This window comes from Saccopteryx bilineata, chromosome 9, assembly GCF_036850765.1.
Source record: "Saccopteryx bilineata isolate mSacBil1 chromosome 9, mSacBil1_pri_phased_curated, whole genome shotgun sequence".
Lineage (NCBI taxonomy): Eukaryota > Metazoa > Chordata > Mammalia > Chiroptera > Emballonuridae > Saccopteryx > Saccopteryx bilineata.
In genome coordinates, this window is record NC_089498.1 from 17,987,253 (window position 1) to 18,008,156 (window position 20,904).

General features: G+C 46.7%; 1 protein-coding gene and 1 non-coding gene across 4 annotated transcripts in view; one reads left to right on the forward strand and one right to left on the reverse strand.

The window, feature by feature from the left end:
- Window positions 1-10,714: 10,714 nt before the first annotated feature.
- TRNAA-UGC (transfer RNA alanine (anticodon UGC)) lies at window positions 10,715-10,790 on the reverse strand. Its single transcript has one exon. It is a non-coding gene; the product is annotated as a tRNA-Ala (tRNA).
- A 4,998-nt stretch (window positions 10,791-15,788) lies between these two features.
- CTCF (CCCTC-binding factor) overlaps window positions 15,789-20,904 on the forward strand; it is a 56,334-nt gene continuing 51,218 nt past the window's right edge. For 2 of the 3 annotated variants that reach the window (XM_066242498.1, XM_066242499.1), the window contains exons 1-2: window positions 15,791-15,995; window positions 20,622-20,738. The gene's annotated coding sequence lies outside the window, so the exon portion shown is untranslated. Of the gene's footprint in view, window positions 15,996-20,621; window positions 20,739-20,904 lie in introns of all 3 variants that reach the window. The other variant, XM_066242500.1, reaches the window with a different exon arrangement.

Here is a 20,904-nt window from a genome sequence, read left to right on the forward strand (position 1 = left end):
TGTCTATGGTGGTAGCACAGCAATGTGACACACTGGGGAAAGTGTGCAGCTGCACACCAGCAGAGGCAACGAGGTGCCAACAGTCCCGGGGGTGGGGGTGGGGTTAACCCAGATCCCCAGGGAGACCTGCCCCACAGTTTTAGAGCTGTGTATAAAGAGGTTTGGCGGGCCCTTAACCACCTGCTAGGGAAGCTGGGGGGGGGGGGGACACGACATGGCAACAGGAAGGAACTCAGGAAACACCTGTGTGGATGCAGGTGGCTCATTCCAGAAGGGTGGGGCTGTGGGCAGGCAGACAGCCAGCACACTGGCACAGCTCTGTGCTCCCTCTGTAACTGTGAAGGGTACTGTGGTACGGGTGGTGTACAGTTCAGCTTTTTGGGTGGTAGGCTGGGGTGGCAGAGGGTGGAGAAGGCAAGCAAGTGAAAGAGACCACGCCAGCACCCAAAGCTGGCCACAGCTTGGGCCTACCCCAAGTTCCCTGGCAGGAGGGTTGTATTTTAAGAACCACCTCTAGAAGCCCCTGGGGCCTAAGAGGCCCACTGGTGGGTCAGGACTTGCATCCTGAGCGCAGCCTGTGTGGCGGGGAAAGAGGAAGTAAACACTGGCTGACCAGGTCCTGGGAAAGTGCAGACGGGTGACGGGGCCGGCACAAACTCACACAGCTCAATCCACAGGAGAGGGCAGCCTAGGCAAGAAATGGAGGATGGAAAAATCATCCCAATTGGGGGTCAACTGGGACTGGCACTGAGAATCTGAGTGGCACTACATCACTGCTTGCAAATGCTGGAAATGGATAGGGCCCCTAACTTTCTGCCCCCTCTAAAGAAGGTCCTAAGGCAGGGGTCCCCAAAATCCCTGAGGCCATTTATCTGGCTCCCGCTGCACTTCCAGAAGGGCACCTCTTTCATTGGTGGTCAGTGAGAGGAGCATAATTCCCCTTGAAATACTGGTCAGTTTGTTGATTTAAATTTACTTGTTCTTTATTTTAAATACTGTATTTGTTCCTGTTTTGTTTATTTTACTTTAAAATAAGATATGTGCAGTGTGCATAGAGATTTGTTCATAGTTTTTTTTTTATAGTCTGGCCCTCCAATGGTCTGAGGGACAGTGAACTGGCCCCCTGTGTAAAAAGTTTGGGGACCCCTGTCCTAAGGCCACAACCTAGTATTCAGCCCTAGCCAAAGGTGAGTGTGAGGGTCAGGGTGGGCACTGTGAGCACAGCCAGGTACAGGTAAAGGACTCTCAAAGACAACACAAAGAACCTTAGTCCTTTGCCCCACCAAGCCTATCTAGCTTAGAGCAGTGTGGATCAGCAGTGTGGAGAGGGCAACTCAAGCCCTTTGCATCAGTGACCGGAAGTCAGGCTGGATGGCCTCCTATACCCAGACCTATGCCCAAGTCTGTGAGATGTTCGATGGCAGGGAGAGCCCTTGTCTACCTTCCTGTACAGCCTCCTCTCCCCCAACACAGACTCACAGGTACCCCCCACAGGTCTTCCCACAGGGCAAAGCTGCTCCCAGCACTCCCCCACCTTCTACTCTGCTGTCATGCAGATTCAGGGAGGCATTCATTCCTGCTGTCCCAAACTCCACAGACAGGAGCCTGGTAGCCCGCCCCACTAATGGGAGGATGACGATACACCATCAGAATCAAAGGAAGCAGGGCAGAGAAAGCCTGTGCCCACCTGTCCTGTGTGGCCTATGCAAACCTCTGTGGGGGCAAGAGAAGAAAGTGGGCCTCCAAGGTCTCTGACACACTGAGAAGTGCTCCATCAATCAAGTCCATCAAGGCCACAGCCATCATCGCTGGGGTTCTTCCTGGGAGGAAACTGATAAGCGCGCACTGCCAAAAAAGGAGCCAGACAGACAGTCTAGGAGCCGATTTATTGTGCTGTTTGGTCACTGGAGAATCCCGCACTCTCCTTTTCTCTTGCCCTCTTCCAACCTTACCTTTCCTCCTGTCTCCCACTCTTCTTCCTCGTGTGTTCAAAGCTGCAAACACTGAGAAAAAAAATAACGAAAAAAGGGCATGTTTGTGAAGGCAAAAAAGGCAGATGGGTTGACACATGGGAAGAGGACTGCTTCTTTGTCTCACCCACAGAGCGGGGGTGCTTTTCTCGTGTGTTTCTATGCCTGGTGTGTGGGTACAATTTGCTGAACCTTATGCATACATGGGTTTCCTCCTTTCCTGCCATATACCCCCCACCCCCAACAGCCCTATTCAGGCCATACAGAAGCCTTGATTGCTGGACCTGGTTCTTTTGGGCCTGGGTAACACAGAAGGGTGACCTTGGGAAGGATCCAGAGCCTGTAACACTGCTAAGGAAGAACAATCTATTGTTAAGGAAATAAGACTGTCAGTGGCCTATAAGAAAAGGGCCTCTTCTTTCAGAAGGTTGTAATGAGGTGATAGCCAAGGTTTAAGTTTGATGTCAGCAGTCAAGTCTCACTTGTCTCTGAATACACCCAGGACATATGGACCCTCAATATAGGCTGACTTATAGCAGCTGAATAAGCAGATGAATTGCTATAGCTAACACCTACATTTCTAGCTATTTCCTCTGAATCTCTTTAAAACCTCCTCCACGTCCTACTCAAGCATCATCTTACAAACATCACTCCACAGGACTCCATTCTAAACCCTTTCCTCTATGCTCCTGAAACACTCTCCCATTCCTCATCCATTCCTCTCTCTTCCATCTGTATGCTGAGATTGCATGCAGTGATTTGCATGGCACCCTCCTCTCTGCCAGACCCCCACATCCAACCATAAGGTGACCAATCATTCTCCTTTAGGGAGGACAGTCCTTTTGTAAGATCTATCCTCCCTCAACAAGTGTCCTCCTTTTTGATGCCAGAAGACTAATCTGTAAATGTCCGTATTTGATTGATGTATAGTCGATCCATTGCATGTGATGTGACGTATTTGTATCTAAATTAGTACTTTTTTCTTACAATTATTAAAAATTAGCCTGGCAGGTGCTGTGGCGCAGTGAATAGAGCATCAGACTGCGATGCAGAGGACCCAGGTTTGAGACCCCGAGGTCACCAGCTTAAGCATGGGCTCATCTGGTTTGAGCAAAACTCACCAGCTTGGACCCAAGGTTGCTGGCTCGAGCAATGGGTTACTTGGTCTGCTGTAGCCCCACGGTCAAGGCACATATGAGAAAGCAATCAATGAACAACTAAAGTGCCACAATGAAAAAACTGATGATTGATGCTTCTCATCTCTCTCCGTTCCTGTCTCTCTGTCCCTATCTATCCCTCTCTCTGACTCTCGCTGTCTCTAAAAAAAAAAAAAGGCATGTAAGCATAATTACAATATAAAATATTATAAATGTTTTTATTATGCATTTATATTATAGTGTATTGTTGCAATGAATAAAATGTTTCTTTTATTTACAATATTGTTTTCTTCAATTTATTTTTGTCCTCCTTTTCATTGTAAAAACGTTGGTCACCTTAAATCGCTGACTGACTAGATGCCTCCTTTTGAACAGCATACTCCCAATCACACTCAGCATCTCAAAATCTACTTCTCCTCCAGGGCTCTTGGGGTTATCAACTACCCAGGTACCCAAGCCACACAACTGAGCCTCATTCTTTTTTTTTTTTTTGCATTTTTCTGAAGCTGGAAACAGGGAGAGACAGTCAGACAGACTCCCGCATGCGCCCTACCGGGATCCACCCGGCACGCCCACCAGGGGCGATGCTCTGCCCACCAGGGGGCGATGCTCTGCCCATCCTGGGCGTTGCCATGTTGCGACCAGAGCCACTCTAGCGCCTGGGGCAGAGGCCACAGAGCCATCCCCAGCGCCCGGGCCATCTTTGCTCCAACGGAGCCTTGGCTGCGGGAGGGGAAGAGAGAGACAGAGAGGAAGGCGCGGCGGAGGGGTGGAGAAGCAAATAGGCGCTTCTCCTGTGTGCCCTGGCCGGGAATCGAACCTGGGTCCTCCGCACGCTAGGCCGACGCTCTACCGCTGAGCCAACCGGCCAGGGCCTGAGCCTCATTCTTGACTTTTTCTTCTGCCCTTCATCCAAGCTATCACAATCCTCTCACATAAATAACCTAATTATTTCTGAATTCAGTCCACTTTTCTTTCTTTCTTTTTTTTTTAATTTTATTTATTCATTTTTAGAGAGGAGAGAGAGAGGGAGAAAGAGAGAGAGAGAGGAGGGGGGAGGAGCTGGAAGCATCAACTCCCATATGTGCCTTGACCAGGCAAGCCCAGGGTTTCGAACCGGCAACCTCAGCATTTCCAGGTCGACGCCTTATCCACTGCACCGCCACAGGTCAGGCCAGTCCACTTTTCTTTATCCCCATTGACACCATTCAGATTCAGGACACACTGACCTCTCATGTAGACACTAAAATTTCCCCCTCACAGGATTTCTGCCTCTTTTCCATCCATTCTCCACAGTGCAGAGTGATTTTTTTTTTTAATTATTGATTGGTTTTTAGAGAGGGAGGGAGAAAGAGAAACACTGATTTGTTGTTCCACTTGTTCATATTGTTAGTGGTTGATTCCTGTACCTGCTCTGACTGGGGATCAAACCCACAACCTCAGCATGTCGGGATGACACTAACCAACTGAGCAATCCGGCCAGGGCCTCAGAGTGATTTGTGAAACATAAACCCACCATTACAGTCTCTCTATTGGGAAAATTCCAACCCCCTCAATCAGTTCACAAAGCCCTTGAGTCTGTTCCCTTCAGCCTCACTTCTGCCATCTAACCTCTTGCTCTGTACTGAAGCCTCACTAAGTGCTTGCAGGGCTTGCTTGTCCGATTGTGGTACATTCTACCTCTCATCTTGCCTTGCTAACAATGCCTGTTCATCTGATATACTTCGACCTAGACATCACAGGTTTCCTCTGGAGGCTGCCCCTCCACTCTGCTCTTGTCAAGGGAGCCTGCACTTCTCTAGTATAGTACTAATCACACCCCCCACTGCAATTACTCATTTACTTTGTATCCTCCAATGTACAGGGTGGGGCAAAAGGATTACAGTTGTGAGTACATGAAGCACAGTTTATTCTTATACTATTATTTATTAATTATTATATAATTTTCCATACAAACAACTATAAACCTACTTTTGCCCCACTCTGTATATATCCATAAGTATTTGCTAACTATTCTACTAGGTAACAGGTACCACCAAGTCCCTTATGGAGGCTGGTCCAAGTTTTTTGTTTTACTTGTTTTAAAACAGCTTTATTGAAATTCAGTCCACATACCATGCAATTTATCCATTTAAATCATAGAGTTGAATGATTTTTAGTGTATTCACAGAATTGAGCCATCATCATCACAATCAATTTTAGAGCATTTTCATCAACCCCAAAAGAAATTGCACCACTGCCTGACCTGTGGTGGTGCAGTGGATAAAGTGTTGATTTGAAATGTGAAGTTGCTGGTTTGAAACCCGGGGCTTGCCTGGTCAAGGCACATATGAGAAGCAACTACTACCGAGTTGCTGCTTCCCGCCCTCCCTTCCATCTTTCTCTCTCTAGTTCCTCTCTCTAAAACCAATAAATATCTTTATTTTTAAAATTCCCTTGGCCTCAAAAAAATTAAGTAAATAAAAATTAAAAAAAAAAAAAAGAAAAAGATCCTGCACCACTTAGCTATCGTCCCTGGGCCTTCACAACCTCCTAGCCCCATACTCACACTGAGGTAACCACTAATCTACCTTCTGTCACAGTAGATTCTATTCTGAATATTTCTTTCTTTTTTTTTTTTTGGAATGGCCCTCTTTCAGCATCAGGGTTTTATTTATTTATTTATTTTTATTTTATTTATTCATTTTAGAGAGGAGAGAGAGAGGGAGAGAGAGAGACAGAGAGAGAGAGGAGAGAAAGACGGGGGAGGAGCTGGAAGCATCAACTCCCATATGTGCCTTGGCCAGGCAAGCCCAGGGTTTCGAACTGGCGACCTCAGCATTTCCAGGTCGACACTTTATCCACTGTGCCACCACAGGTCAGACCTAAATATTTCTTATAAATGAAATAAGATTAGGTCTTTCTAACTTACCCAGTTCTAAGATTTACCTGAGAATTGTCCTGGAGATTCAAATTCAGAGCTCTGGGGTGGAGCCAAGAAATCTGTATTTTCTTTTTTTTTTTTAAGTGAGAGGAGGGGTGATAATGAGACAGGCTCCTGCATCCACCCTGGCCAGGAGCCACCCGGTGATCCGTATTGGGCCGATGCTTGAATCAACCGAGCTATTTTTAGTGCTGAGGCTGACACTTAGACCAACTGAGCTATCCTCAGTGCCCAGCTGATGCTCGAACTGATCAAGTCACTGGCTGTGGGAAGGTAAAAGACAGAGAAGGGGGAGAGAGAGAGAGAAGCAGATGATCATTTCAAACCAGGGACATCCATATGCCAGGCCAATTCTCTATCCACTGAGCCAACTGGCCAGGGTAATTTTTTTTTCTTTCTTCTTTTGGAGAGAGCGAGACAGAGAGATAAGAAGGGAAAGAGATGAGAAGCATCGACTCATAATTATGCCACTTTAGTTGTTCATTGATTGCTTCTCATGCATGCCTTGACTGCAGGCTCAAGCCAAGCCAGTGACCCCTTGCTCAAGCTAGCAACCCTGTAATCATTTCAAGGATCCCATGCTCAAGTCAGGAACCCTTGAGCCTATGCTAAAGCTGGATGAGCCTGCACTGAAGCTGGCAACCTTGGGGTTTCAACCCTGGGACTTCAATCCTAGGCTGATGCTCTATTCACTGCGCCACCACTGGTCAGGTGGGAATCTGTTGTTTTTTTTAATGTTAGTATTTATTTATTTATTATTTTTATTTTATTTTTTTACAGAGACAGAGAGAGAGTCAGAGAGAGGGATAGATAGGAACAGACAGACAGGAACGGAGAGATGAGAAGCATCAATCATTAGTTTTTCGTTGCGCATTGAGACACCTTAGTTGTTGATTGATTGCTTTCTCATATGTGCCTTGACTATGGGGCTGCAACAGACCGAGTAACCCCTTGCTCAAGCCAGCGACCTTGGGTCCAAGCTGGTGAGCTTTTGCTCAAACCAGATGAGCCCGCGCTCAAGCTAGCGATCTTGGGGTCTCGAACCTGGGTCCTTGGCATCCCAGTCCGACGCTCTATCCACTGCGCCACCACCTGGTCAGGCGGGAATCTGCTTTTTTTTTGGGGGGGTTGTTTTTGTTTTTTTTGTTTTTTTCTTAAGTTGGAAATGGGGAGGCAGTCAGACAGACTCCCACATGCGCCTGACCGGGATCCATCCGGCACGCCCACCAGGGGGCCATGCTCTGCCCATCCGGGCCGTCGCTCTGTCATGACCAGAGCCATTCTAGCGCCTGGGGCAGAGGCCAAGGAGCCATCCCCAGCGCCCGGGCCATCTTTTGCTCCAATGGAGCCTCAGCTGCGGGAGGGGAAGAGAGAGACAGAGAGGAAGGAGAGGGGGAGGGGTGGAGAAGCAGATGGGCGCCTCTCCTGTGTGCCCTGGCCAGAAATCGAACCCGGGACTTCCACACGCCAGGCTGACGCTCTACCACTGAGCAAACTGGCCAGGGCCAAGCACAGCTCTTTAGAATGCACTTTCACCACCAGGATCCCAGTAAGGAATGGAAGGAAAGCCTGATCAGGAGATAATACAGAGAGGGAGAGCTGTCTGATTGGTGGAGGAGGTAAGTAAACTGAATATACAGGAGTCAGAGGGGACAGTTAGAAAAGAAGCTAAAGGGGCTTGGTCAAGGGGAGGCCTTCTGGAGTAGATGAGGAGTTTGGAATTTACCCCCAGGGCACTGGGAGCCATACTTGGACTTGAAGTTGGGAAATTTTGAGATCACATCTCTACTTTGGAAAGGTCACTTAGGCAGTAGTGTGGAGGCAAGAAGTTGTGATGACTCCAAAGCTGTGATCAGAAGAAGTGATAGGGACCTAGGCCAGGGTAGAGGCAGCGGGGATGGAAAGGTTAGCATGAAGAGATAGATGTTCTGATGCCAGAAAAGACAGGATTTGGTGATTGACAGAATGTGGGAGATAAGAGTGAACCCTAGGTTCTGACCTGGGTAATGAATGGATGGTACCTTTTCTTTCTATTATAACCTTGTTTTTTTAGATTTTTTAAATTTATTAATTTTGGAGAGAGGGGGAAGAGAAAGAGTGGGAGAGTGAGAAAGAGGGGGGAGAAGCAGGAAGCACCTACACATAGTAATTGCTTCTCTCATGTGCCTTGACTGGCAAGCCCAGGGCTCTGAACCGGCAAGTGCAGCATTCCAGGTCTACGCTTTATCCACTACACCACCTCAGGTCAGGCAGATGGTACCTTTTCATCGAAAAGGAGGAGACCTGGAGAAACCAGTTGGGAGGAGACTCATAAGGCCCTTAAGGGTGGCCTGGGAGCAATCCAGGAGAATCTCCAGAAAGAAGCTAGATTATAGCTAGCTGGGGCAAAAAGAGAAGGCTGTAAGCTAGAGGTAGAAGTTTTCTGATAGTCATCCTCGCTTTACTGTGAAGTCTCATATGACTACTGGGATGTCCAGTAACCAATTTGTTCCTTCCACATCTGTAGTCCATTCCTTTTACTTGCCTCTTCATCCTTGACTTTTACCTACTAATGCTCATGAAGTTTAGTGTGGCCTCCCCAGACTAATATAAGACAAAATATAAGGCACTTCAGGGCCAAGGAGATCATCTCTCTCCAATATTATCTATCCTCAAGCACAGACCTGGACTGCAGGTTTTTAGGACATACTCATAGATTGATGTCATCATTCCAAATACCTCTAATATCTGCCTTCCAAGTGCCTGAAATTTCCACCATTAAAGAACTTACTTTGGGTTAAGGCAGTATTGTCCAACTTGTTTCAGGAGCAGAAAACTTTTTTTCTCCCTGAACAAATCACATAAAATATGGAGCAGTAGGGAAGGGTAGGGGAGTAGAGGCTTAGAGCCTATCTGCTGGACTTCCCTTCCCCTCCCCTTCTAAAGCAGTCCCTGAGCTAAAGAATCATCTCCAACCTGACCAGGTGCTGACGCAGTGGATAGGGTGTTGACCTGGGACTCTGAGGACCCAAGTTCGAAACCTTGAGGTCGCCGGTTTGAGTATAGGCTCACCAGCTTGAGTGCGGGGTAGCTGGTTTGAGCATGGGATCATAGACATGACCCCATGGTTGCTGGCTTGAGCCCAAGGTTGCTGGTTTGAGCAAGGGGTGGGTCACTGGCTCGGCTGGAGCCCCCAGTCAAGACATGTATGAGAAAGAATCAATGAACAACTAAAAGAGCCACTACTATGAGTTTATGCTTCTCATCTCTTTCCGTTCCTGTCTGTCTCTCTCGTTTAAAAAGAAAAAAAGAAAAGAAAAAAAAAAGATCTCCAGAGGATGGCTAGAACTCTGACATCTGACAGAGTAAGGACCTCTGAGCAGCCAGTGAAAGAACAGGGAGAAGGTAGGACTAGCAGGTCTGAAACTCACTCCAGCTTTGCCAATAAGTTGTTGGATGACACTGAGCAAGTATTCATTTTCTGAATTTGAGACAAAATTGTGTCCAGCTCTTTCAAATAAAGCCCTGGACATAAAAGGGCAGGCATGAAAAGGTGTTTTGCAAAATGAGATAATTAAAGAATGATCAATGCATGTCTGACAAATGCAGGTAAGTGCACAGACAACAAAAGTAAACTACTTCCCAAATGCAAGATATAAATCTAAGTAAAGTCATTTAACCTTTAGAAAGCAGTAATTTGAGCTAAGAAGTAAAAAATAAATATGGTTTTTATAGGGGTCTGAAGAAAGCAGACATCAATAAGGAAGAAAATTCCTGTGGTCTGGGTAGGAGATGATGTATCAATAGAAGGTCAAGTCTTGACTTTTTTATTATTTTTTAAGATTTTACTTATTGCTTTTAGAGAAATAAAGAGAGAATGGTGGGGAGGAGTGGGAAGCATTAACTCATAGTAGTAGTTGCTTCCCATATGTGCCCTGACCAAGCAAGGCTGGGGTTTCAAACCAGGGATCTTCGCAGTCCTGGTTGACACTTGGTCCACTGCACTACCACAGGTCAGGCAGAAGGGCAGGTCTTTAAAATGTAAGGAGAAAGTGTTGGTTGGCATTGGCAGTTTACATTGAAAGCTTTTCAAATGTCTTAAAAGGTTTAGCATCACTACTCTATACCCGAACCAAATGGTGTGGGATGACTTGCTCTCCCAACACCCTTGGGCCCTTTTATGCCTTGGTTATGAGTGTTTCATCTTATATGCCTTTGCCTTGCTTGTAACACCCAGGTGAAGTGACTTCCTGGGGCATGATTTCCTCCCTTATCTATGAGTCCATTTCTTCCCATTATAACAATTACTGCGTTGATTTTTGTTGTTGTTTTCTAACCAGTCTGATCAGGAAACACATCTTGGGTCTTTTTTTTTTTTTTTGTATTTTTCCGAAGCTGGAAACGGGGAGAGACAGTCAGACTCCAGCATGCGGCCAACCGGGATCCACCCGGCACGCCCACCAGGGGGCGACGCTCTGCCCACCAGGGGGCGATGCTCTGCCCCTCCAGGGCATTGCTCGGTCGCGACCAGAGCCACTCTAGCGCCTGGGGCAGAGGCCAAGGAGCCATCCCCAGTGCCCGGGCCATCCTTGCTCCAATGGAGCCTTGGCTGTGGGAGGGGAAGAGAGAGACAGAGAGGAAGGAGAGGGGGAGGAGTGGAGAAGCAGATGGGCGCTTCTCCTGTGTGCCCTGGCCGGGAATCAAACCCAGGACTTCTGCACGCAAGGCCGACGCTCTACCACTGAGCCAACCAGCCAGGGCCTCTTGGGTCATCTTTGTAGCTCCAGGGCCTACAACAGGGAGTTGAACACAGTAGGTGCTCAATAAATGCTTGCTGAATTGGATTATATCTCACATATCCCCAACAGATACAAAGGCTTTGGGACTATTCAGGTGTAACCTGGGTCTTATCCCCAAAGTGGGCAAGAAGATTCTTGATCATTAATTCATTTCTCCTTAATTTGATTCTCTTGCTTAAATAGTTCCAAAAACCAAAACCAAACACAAAAGATTTTGATTATTGCAAGCTTTAAGGGGCAACTTGTAGGAGCTAAGAAAGATCTTGGAAACAGAATTGTTCTCCTGAGAATTATAGCAGAAAGTACACTTTCTCTAGAAAGAATGGCTCCCAGACCAAGGAAAGCCTAGTCAGTAACTGAGTCTATTAATGAATCTAGAAAGATCATGTATATTAGAAGCAGATTTGGGAGTGAGAGTAGGTAACAAGAAGCATAAAAATAAAAGAAATAATAACAATAATGTACATTTATTGTAAGATTACTGGTGCCTAGGGCTATACAAAAAGCTTTACTTGAGTTGTCTTATTTAATTTCTACCATTGTGTAAAGTACAATTATCATCCTACCTTATAGAGAAGAATACTGCAGTTGAGTTGGTACTAATTCACCTAAGATCATACAGATAATTAGGAGCCAACACAAGACTCTATGCCAGACAATCTGATTCCAGCATCCAGAGAAGGTGATATTAAACATTTAACTAACATCTCTTAATCCAATTAACCATTCATCAAAGCTTTCCAGTAATTTGGCTTCCTAGGAGCCTCTCCAGCCTTCTGCCAGCACAAAAGCTCTGGTCCACTTGCCACTTAGTAAAACAGCACTCTGCTCATCCAAGTTTCTGTGAACCAGCTAAGTCCCTAAGAAAGGAATCCACTCTCAGGATACAGGCTACATTTTTCGTCCTATCTGTGAGACTGAGGGCCAGATCTTGGAATATGGTGACTTCACCAATGCCATGTGGTAAGCTGAGAGCCTTCTACTGATAATGCCCCAAACCCTATGAACCACAAATCTAAGAGACAGTCCATGGTAAAAACACTTCCTTAAATCCCCGAGTGGTTTTCACCAAGTAGTCTGGTGTAGTACTGCAAGGAACAAACCTGTCCTTATTTTTATCATCCTGTTTCACAGGTTCTTAATTGTATTATTTTTCCCTTACAGTTCGTTTCTATCCAGCCTGAACCATCCTTTTGGTGTGGCTTTCTGTTCCTTGGTGATTCCATGAAGTAGGACACATCATAATTTCCTACAAGGTGAAGAAAACATTTCCTGTTGTCCCTTCCTAGTGATCCTCAGCATTTTCTCAGCCATGTATCAGAGGAGCACATGGGATTTTTGTCTTTTCTTTCTTTCTTTCTTTTTGTGGCAGATAGGGAGAGTCTGAGAAAGGGACAGACAGACAGGAAGGAAGATGAAAAACATCAATTTTTCATTACGGTTCCTTAGTTGTTCATTGATTTCTCATATGTGCCTTGACCAGGGGGCTACAGCAGACCAAGTGACCCCTTGCTCGAGCCAGCGACCTTGGGCTCAAGCTGGTGACCTCGGGGTCTTGAACCTGGGTCCTCCACATCCCAATCCGATGCTCTACCCACTGTGCCACCGCCTAGTCAGGCAGGATCTTTGTCTTCAGAAAGCAGGCTCCAAGGCCACTCACACCCCATTCCTGACTTCTAAGTTATGACTCACAAGTCATATAGTTGTAATTATAGTTGATAATAATAAAAATATAGTTTTTTAGTTGCTATCACAAAAATACTATGGCTATGACAAAATACCATGATTGGGCGCTTTATAAACAGCAGAAACTTATTGCTTACAGTTCTGGAGGCTGGGAAGATCAAGGTCAAAGCACCAACAAAGATTAAATCCTGGTGAAGGACCTTTTCCTAGTTTACGGTCAGTGCCTTCTCATGACTTCACATGATGGAAGAGGCTAGGGATCTGTATGAAAACTCTCTTAAAAGGCACTAATCATATTTATGAGGGTTCCTCCCTCATGATTTAAGCACTTACCAAAGGTCCCACCTACTTATATCATCACATCTGGCATTAGAATTTCAACACATGAACTTTGGAGGGACTACAAATATACTGACCATAGCAGTTATAAATATCATAGTAAATAAAGTTGAAGTTTTATTCCACCTAAATACATTGCCTTATATCTGTCCACATTAAAGCCTTAGAGGATGTTCTTTTACTTTAATCTTAAACATAAGAAAGACAGTTTGAAATAAAATCTTAGAAAGTTAATCAGATTATTAAAGGTACTAGAAAGATAAAGAAGCTAAGGATTTATGTGCAAGTCAGCTTTGTTTCTTTTAGTACACCATGCCAAGGAGCTACTTGGGGTAGAAGGCTGAAGAAAATGCAAACATTCCAGAGGTAATTTTCCGCTAAGTTTGTCTTTTCTTTATATTTGAGTCTTAAGGTGTATACATCAGAGACAATAGGATCATTTGGTTCCTAGAAAAGTAGTCACATGTAAATTTTCCCAAGACTTCACACATTTCTAGAATAGTAGCTAATTACATAAGGCAAGTGCCCAAGATGCAGAATCAGACAATTGGGGTCTTGGTGTTTAGAAAGTAAATTCTCTCTTTATGTCTGTACCCAAGTAACTGAATGTTGCTAGAGAAAAACCACACTCTGGGCCAACTGGTTTAGCTTTAAACTCATGATCATAAACTTCAAATGGGTACTCAATGCTGCCAAGGCAGTCCCACTAGGAAAGCTGTGAATTTGCTTTCCCACTCGCCTGCATTTGCATCATCTTCACCTTAGTTACCATTATCACAGTGGAAGCATCCTGTTCCTATTCAAGGTCAATCCTCCCAATTTCTTTATGCCCTCCCTTGGATTTCTATATAGGACTCCTATATAGGTCAAGTAGGCCTTCTCTCTTTTGTATCACTCCCAATGGCAAAAAAACATGCTCTAGAATCCTACCATCTTTTATAACATTTCCTCTTGATCCCATATCCTTCTAATTATCCCTAAACTTCTTTGCTCCCTTCACAGTAAAACTTTTCCCATGTTGTCTGTGTACACTCTCTATTTCCTCACTTTCCCGTTCACTCTTCAACCTATTATAGTCATGTCCATATTTCTTTCTTTTTGTGTGTGTGACAGGGACAGGGAGAGAGATAGAGAAAGGGATAGTGACAGTAGGAAGGAGAGATGAGAAGCATCAATTCTTTGTTGTGGCACTTCAGTTGTTCATTGATTGCTTTCTCATATGTGCCCTAAAGGGGGGTAGGCTACAGCAGAGCAAGTGACCCCTTGCTCAAGCCAGTGACCTTGGGCTTCAAGCCAGCGACTTTGGGCTATGCCAGCAACCACGGGGTCATTTCTATGAGCCCACACTCAAGCCAGCGACCCCATGCTCACGCTGGTGAGCCCGTGCTCAAGCCAGCGACCTTGGGGTCTCAAACCTGGGTCCTCCGCATCACAATCCAATCCTGGTCAGGCTCCACATTTCTGATTTACCAACAGGAATCAGGCCACCACCAATGACATTCTCACGTGATCTCCAACGTGACCAACTCAAACCGTATCTGTAGCTGAAGTATACCTCTAGACACAATTGATCATTCGCCTCCTACCTGAATCCTTCTCTGCTCTTAGATCTCACAAATAAACACTGTGGATTTTCTTCTGCCGTCCTGGCTGCTCCCTCTCTATCCCCATTACCCTATCTCTAAATGCTGGAGTGGCTTGTATTTGGCACCGGAACTTTTCACTCCTTTCTTCAAGTCCGATTAAACCACTAACTTAACTTAAAAGCATCTGGTTTACTTGCCAACATCTAAATATCTAGAGATTTTTACATATTAAAAGTCCAAATTTCTGATTCCCTTTTTAAAAAAAAAATTACAAAAACAGATCTGTCAACATTGGGGAGGCATTCTCATAACGGAACAAATGGAGCAGAAGCTGTTTACTTAACGCTAGGTACGTTTGTTATCCATGTATAAAGGAATTGAAAATTCAATCCTGAGTCAGAGTCCCAAAAGTACCAAAGGCTTTCCTCCGAAGCCACCAGAATATCCAGTCTTCGGTCAACTTGACAGCTGATTAGGTCAAGTCCGCAGGTGCATCCTGGGGAGGGGGAGGGGCGACCATACTGAGCGGCTGAAGGACTCCGCCCACAGAGAATTGTAACAGCCCTCAGGGCAAAGACAAGAAATGCACATTTTGAAACACAGAATTACACCGCGCCAAAAACAGAAAGTCCTTTTCGGCAAAAGACGATTGTTACGATCTTGTAAAAGTATCAAGTCTGGTCTTCCGCTAGCTTCTCCGGGGTGAGGAGGCCAGGGGATTAACAGGAAGCCCTTTTCTAGGGCGGAAAGAGCCCCAAAAGTTGCTGGAAAAAGACAGCTCTTCTCGCTGTCGCTCGCCAGCGCTGAATTGTTTCTGAAATGAAAATACGCAGGGACCAGGCGGGCCTTACTCTTTGGCGGGATGCGGTGCGGCGCGCGGAGGGCGGGTCGGGCCAGGCTAGGGTGGAGACTGGGGCGGGGTCTGGTCCAAGAACCGCCTCAGCCACACCACCTAGCCCCGCACCGGCTTCCTCCGAACACCCTCTACCGCCTTTCCGGGTTCAGGGCGGGAGACTGCGGCTAAGGAACCAGGTTAAGCGGACACAAGATCCCAGGCCTCCCAGGCAGTGACTTCCGCCCACGAAGCCCCACCCAGAAGGAGCCCGGACTTCGCGGCACCCGCGCAGCCCACGCGCGACCGGGCGAGAGCGCGGGAGGGCGCGTGCGACGTGACGTGACTCGAGGCGCATCCCGTTACGCCATCGCGCCCGCTTTTGAAAGTTGGCGCCCGGGGCCGCCTCCCATGCTGCCCTGCGCCAACCCCTCCCCTCACCTTTCCTCCCCCGCCCTCCACTCGTCGCCCGACTGCCCCCCCACCCGTCCCTTCCCTTATCAGCACCCGCGGCCCCGGCAGCGCCGACGCAGGCGCACTGCACCTCGCTGCCGCCATTTTGTGTCCGAGCCTGTGGAGCGATTAAACCGTGCGCGGAGCTGCTTCTTTGGCGGCAGCGGCGGCGCGGTAGCCGGTGCGGGTGCGCAGAGCTGGCCGGGGACGCCTGGTGGCCGGAGCGGTGGAGCGGCGGCGGAGCGGGCGCTGCGGGGGGTGTGGCGCGGAGGTAAGGGGGCCCCGGGTGGAGGAGGTTTCGCGGGCCGCCTCTAGGTGTCACGATGGGGCCGCTCCGGTCGGCGCTGGCTGCAGCCCGGCGCCAGCGCCGCCGCCGGGGGGTGTTTGTCTCCCTCTACCGTCCCTGCTGCGGCGCGGCCGCCGCCATTGCCCGTCGCCACCATGGCCCCGGCCGGCCCCCCCCAACACACACCCGCCCGCTAGGCCTCTCTCTTGGCGGCGCGCTAGGCCTCCGGCGGCGACGGCGACAGAGGCCCGCGCGCCGGCGACTCCATTTTCCTTCCTTTGTCTCTGCCCTCGAGACCGGCTCTTGGCCCGACCGATCGCCCGGCCGCGGCCCGCCCTCTGACCTCCGCCCTTCCCAAGCCGGGTGGCTTCAGCCGAGAGGCGATCTCCGCGCCTCGGCTTCCGCGCTCGTTTTCCTCAAGGGTACCTACTCTGCCTCCGCGTGCGCTGCCGGGTCTCCGTGCAATATGGGTGTCGGGCCCTGGCCAACGCCTCTCGGGCTGCCCATCCTCCAGCTCGCCCGGTCCCCGGAACCTACCCGGCCGCCTTGCGAGGCTGCTCGGCAGTCGCTCCTAGTCCGCGCGCCGCCGCCGCTGGTCTCCGTCTCCACCGAGTGGCGCAGGCGGCGCTGCTGCGAGCAGAGGGACCCCAGAGCTGCCGAGAGCTCCCTCTGCAAGGCTGGCTGAGCTGCTCGCGCCTCGACGCCGCCCGAGCGGGCGGGGGGACGCGCGCTCGCCACCCCCGCCGGGCCCTGCTGCGCCCCTAAACTAGCGCCGGGCTCTTTGCCGGACCCTACCGGTGCGGCCCCCCACGGTGGACTGAAAAGACATGAGTTCTGCACCAAGTAGTTTTTCTGGAGCCAGGGTCGGACACTCCTTGCAGTGAGTGATAGCCTGACATTGTGCGCTGAGAGATCTCAAAGAGAGCAAAACTTAATTTCACACTGATCTCAACTAGCGTGACAGATTGCTGAATTCAGGATTATAGGATGGCCAAGTTAGGGAGACCCTCGAGTTCCCTACTGCTTTAAAATATCCTGACGCTAATATAGCACAGTACTTAGTGTCTGATGCTCTAGGGTTAGGCAAAGGCAGTTCTCCGGGATTCTGCAACCCGATCTAAAGCTCTAGTAGGGCAGAATGAATTTATTCTTGACTCCACTGGTAATTTGCCCATACAGTGAAATCTGAGGGTTGATGTTGTAACTGAATCTTGGGTCACTAGCTGCAGTTGGTTTATAAATATCTACGCCTAATGTAACTACTCTTTGGTAGCAGACTTCCTGTAGCCCTGAGTTCAGAATTAAGTAAACATTCGCGTTGTAATCTTCATGCTTTGAGTTTAGAAGTTAACTCCACATGCCCTATAGGCTGCAAAAGAAGTGAAATAGGGCATGTATATTAAATTTACTCTGTCCTTTAAGCCTTCTGCATCGTTAAAAAGCTTCTGTTGAATTGTCTTTGCCCTTTCCTCAAATAGTCTAGTACCTTAAGATAGTATAGTGCGGCAAGTTACATTAAGTTTATGAGGAAATTAAAACAAACTGATTCTAAGCAGAGTTGTTGGTCCACTGTGTAATCTTAGTCTGTAGGTTTTTGCAGCAATCTGCCTACATAGGAGAGTCTTTCAACATCTGTTTTTGAACTTCGCAAAATGTTCCTTCTCTCCCTCCACAATAAAATGGCACTAGGTGACTAAGTGCAGTAGCATTGATGGGAGTGTCAGGTTTGGGAAAAGAACTACACTTAATTGTCTAATATATTAGTTCATTTGTGTAATTTTTTTGCATTCTTATGATTTTCACTATTTTCCTTTTGAAATTGTGGATGGCAGGTGATATGTTTTACTTAAGTTCCACATGGGTTAAAAATTAAAATCCAGCAGGTCTATAATTGAGCCAGGAGTAAAGCTTGTTTTCCTAGTTAGCATTGTGTTCCACAGTCCATATTTTGCTTCTTGATTCAGTTGTGCCTTATGCAGTCATTAACTTCTTAGTCTTATACATCACTTAATGCTTTTTTGATAGACCTTATCCACTGAGTTGCTATCCTTTGACATTTCCTATATGCTAGGATTCATACTTTGTTTTTATTGGAAAACTAAATCTACATAGAGAATACATTGAGGATATAGGGTTACCCAAAGGAACTTATTATTCAAATCAGTATTACAAGGAAGATTACAACAGAACTGTTTGTCTACATAGGAAAATGCTGCTTATTTAAGAGTAGCTGTAAAAGTTAATTTAGGGATTTGTTCAACATAAAATTTAGGAGCTGTAAAAATTATCCTTAAGATACATTCAGATTCTAAGGTCTTTAGGATTTTGCTTTAAAGAGCACAGAAAAATGAGGGCACCCGCCTCAGACTTCTGGGTGGCTTGGGGGATTCCTTGGGAGTGGTGATGGCCACCTGTGGCTGACAGATGCCCTGAAGAGGAATCCTGTGGCAGACTTGCACCATGGTGCCTGCTGACAGAAATTCACCTCTAGAGACTGGTTTTTTGCTTCAGGGTTGCTGGCTTGCAGTTCACTCCATAACATCTACTTCATTGGCTCTCTACCTTACTTATCTTGGTTCTAGATGACTTCAGCTCTTTTGCCAAAAATCAGGTCCCTCTTCAGACAGCTAAGAATTGTCATAATTTAGTATTTGAGAGAGAACATACAGGTTTAAAAGGAATAATAATGGCAAGTTATGTATAACTTTGAAGATCGTGGTTCATAATTATATATATAGATTTGGCATACCATATATTTTTAAACATCCCTAAACATTCTCTAGTCATTATCTCAGATCTTCCCTGGCAGTGTCTAATTGCATTTTCTCAGAGATTAGTATTTTGTGTGCAGAGGTGTGGCATTGCATATATAGATTGCTGACATATACCTCAAGAATAGTGATTTTTCCACACTTGATCTTCATTTTTAGTTATTCTTAGAATTTTCAGGGGCATAAATTCTTACTCCCTTTGAGGGTGTTAGTGACGGTATATGGACTCCACTGCAAGTGTTTCTTGAACTAAATACACTAGTTCTCTTTGTTATAAGTTGCCTCTCAACAAAGAAGACTTTTCTTCAGCTTCACCTAAAAAAGTATTAGATCATCTTAGTTTTGTGGGCTTTAGTTAATTATGCATTAGAGTCCCTCTTAGTTGTACCTCTTATGCCAAATTCTTTGAAAACTCTTAATTCAAATTTAGCTCTTTCATTTCACTTGAAAGGTACTCCTCCCTTTTCCCTCCCTTGGAGATAAGTTCCACTCTGCCATTGCCTGACAGTTCGTTCATTTGTAATTTAGGAAGAAAATTGTTTTTACTTTTTTTTTTTTTTTTTGTATTTTTCTGAAGTTGGAAACGGGAAGACAGTCAGACTCCCGCGTGCGCCCAACCGGGATCCACCCGGCATGCCCACCAAGGGGCGATGCTCTGCCCATCTGGAGCATTGCTCCGTTATGGCTGGAGCCATTGTAGTGCCTGAGGCAGAGGCCATAGAGTCATCCTCAGTGCCCGGGCCAAATTTGCTGCAATGGAGCCTTGGCTGCGGGAGGGGAAGAGAGAGACAGAGAGGAAGGAGAGGGGGAGGGGTGGAGAAGCAGATGGGCGCTTCTCCTATGTGCCCTGGCTGGGAATCGAACCCAGGATTCCTGCATGCCAGGTCGACACTCTACCACGGAGCCAACCGGCCAGGGCCTGTTTTTACTTTTTAAGAAAGAAAAACTATTTCATTATTTAACTAAAAAGGAAGTGTTTCAATGCTGTGCTTTTGGAATTTTTAGTGGTCAGTGAAAGGCGCCCCCCCCCCATCATTATCGTATTAAATTGAAAATAGTCTTGGCCCTGGCGGGTTGGCTCAGTAGTAGAGCGTTGGCCCGGCCTGTGAAAGTCCTGGGTTGGATTCCCGGCCAGGGCACACAGGAGAAGCTCCCATCTGCTTCTCCACCCTTTCCCCTTTCCTTTCTCTCTGTCTCTCTCTTCCCTTCCTGCAGCCAAGGCTCCGTTGGAGCAAAGTTGGCCCAGGCGCTGAGGATGGCTTCATGGCCTCAGCCTCAGGCGCTAGAATGGCTCCAGCCACAATGGAGCAATGCTCCAGATAGAGCATCACCCCTTGGTGAGTATGCTGGGTGGATTCCAGTCAGGCGCATGCAGGAGTCTGTCTGACTGCCTCCCCACTTCTGACTTCGGAAAAATACAAAGAAAAAAAAGAAAATAATCTTTACTCATGATGTAATCAGTAAAACCACTGCTTGTTAAACATAAGGAATTAAACTGTTAAAGAACTATTACTAATTCTTATTCTATAAGAATTAATTTTTTGGTAGTTAGGATATATATACATGTGCCATTACTTGGTTGCAAGGTCTCAGTGGGGTGCTATTTTGATAATCATGAATCTTTAGCCCTTGATATATTTAGCAAATGTCTAAAAAAAAATAACTGGATGTTTTATTATTGGCTTGATAGATATTTATGGAATAGCCCAATTAGTAAGATGACATATTTTATTTATTCTTAATTTTATCAGTCTTCATCTTGCTCTTAGTTTATTTTTCTTACTATATGTGAATTTGTGTGTATTTAATTTTCATAAAATGATTTGTGCTTTTATTTTAGAATGCTTACGGACCTGGGGCCAAAGAACAAGATGCGCTAGTGGACAGATTGCTGGCCAAGGGCTTGAGAGCTGAGCTCTGTTTTTCCTTTTCAAACTGACTTTGCAGCCACGGAGAGGTAAATACTGTTTCCATATTTTGGTGTTAAATATAGGAGTAATGAAACCTTCTTGGGGTTGGAGGATTTGCTGTACCATTCTTGATTCTAGGAGATGGCAAGAGGGTGGGTGGTTGAAGGTATATGGGTTTTATGGTCGAGAGTCCTCAGTTTGAAACTTTGCACT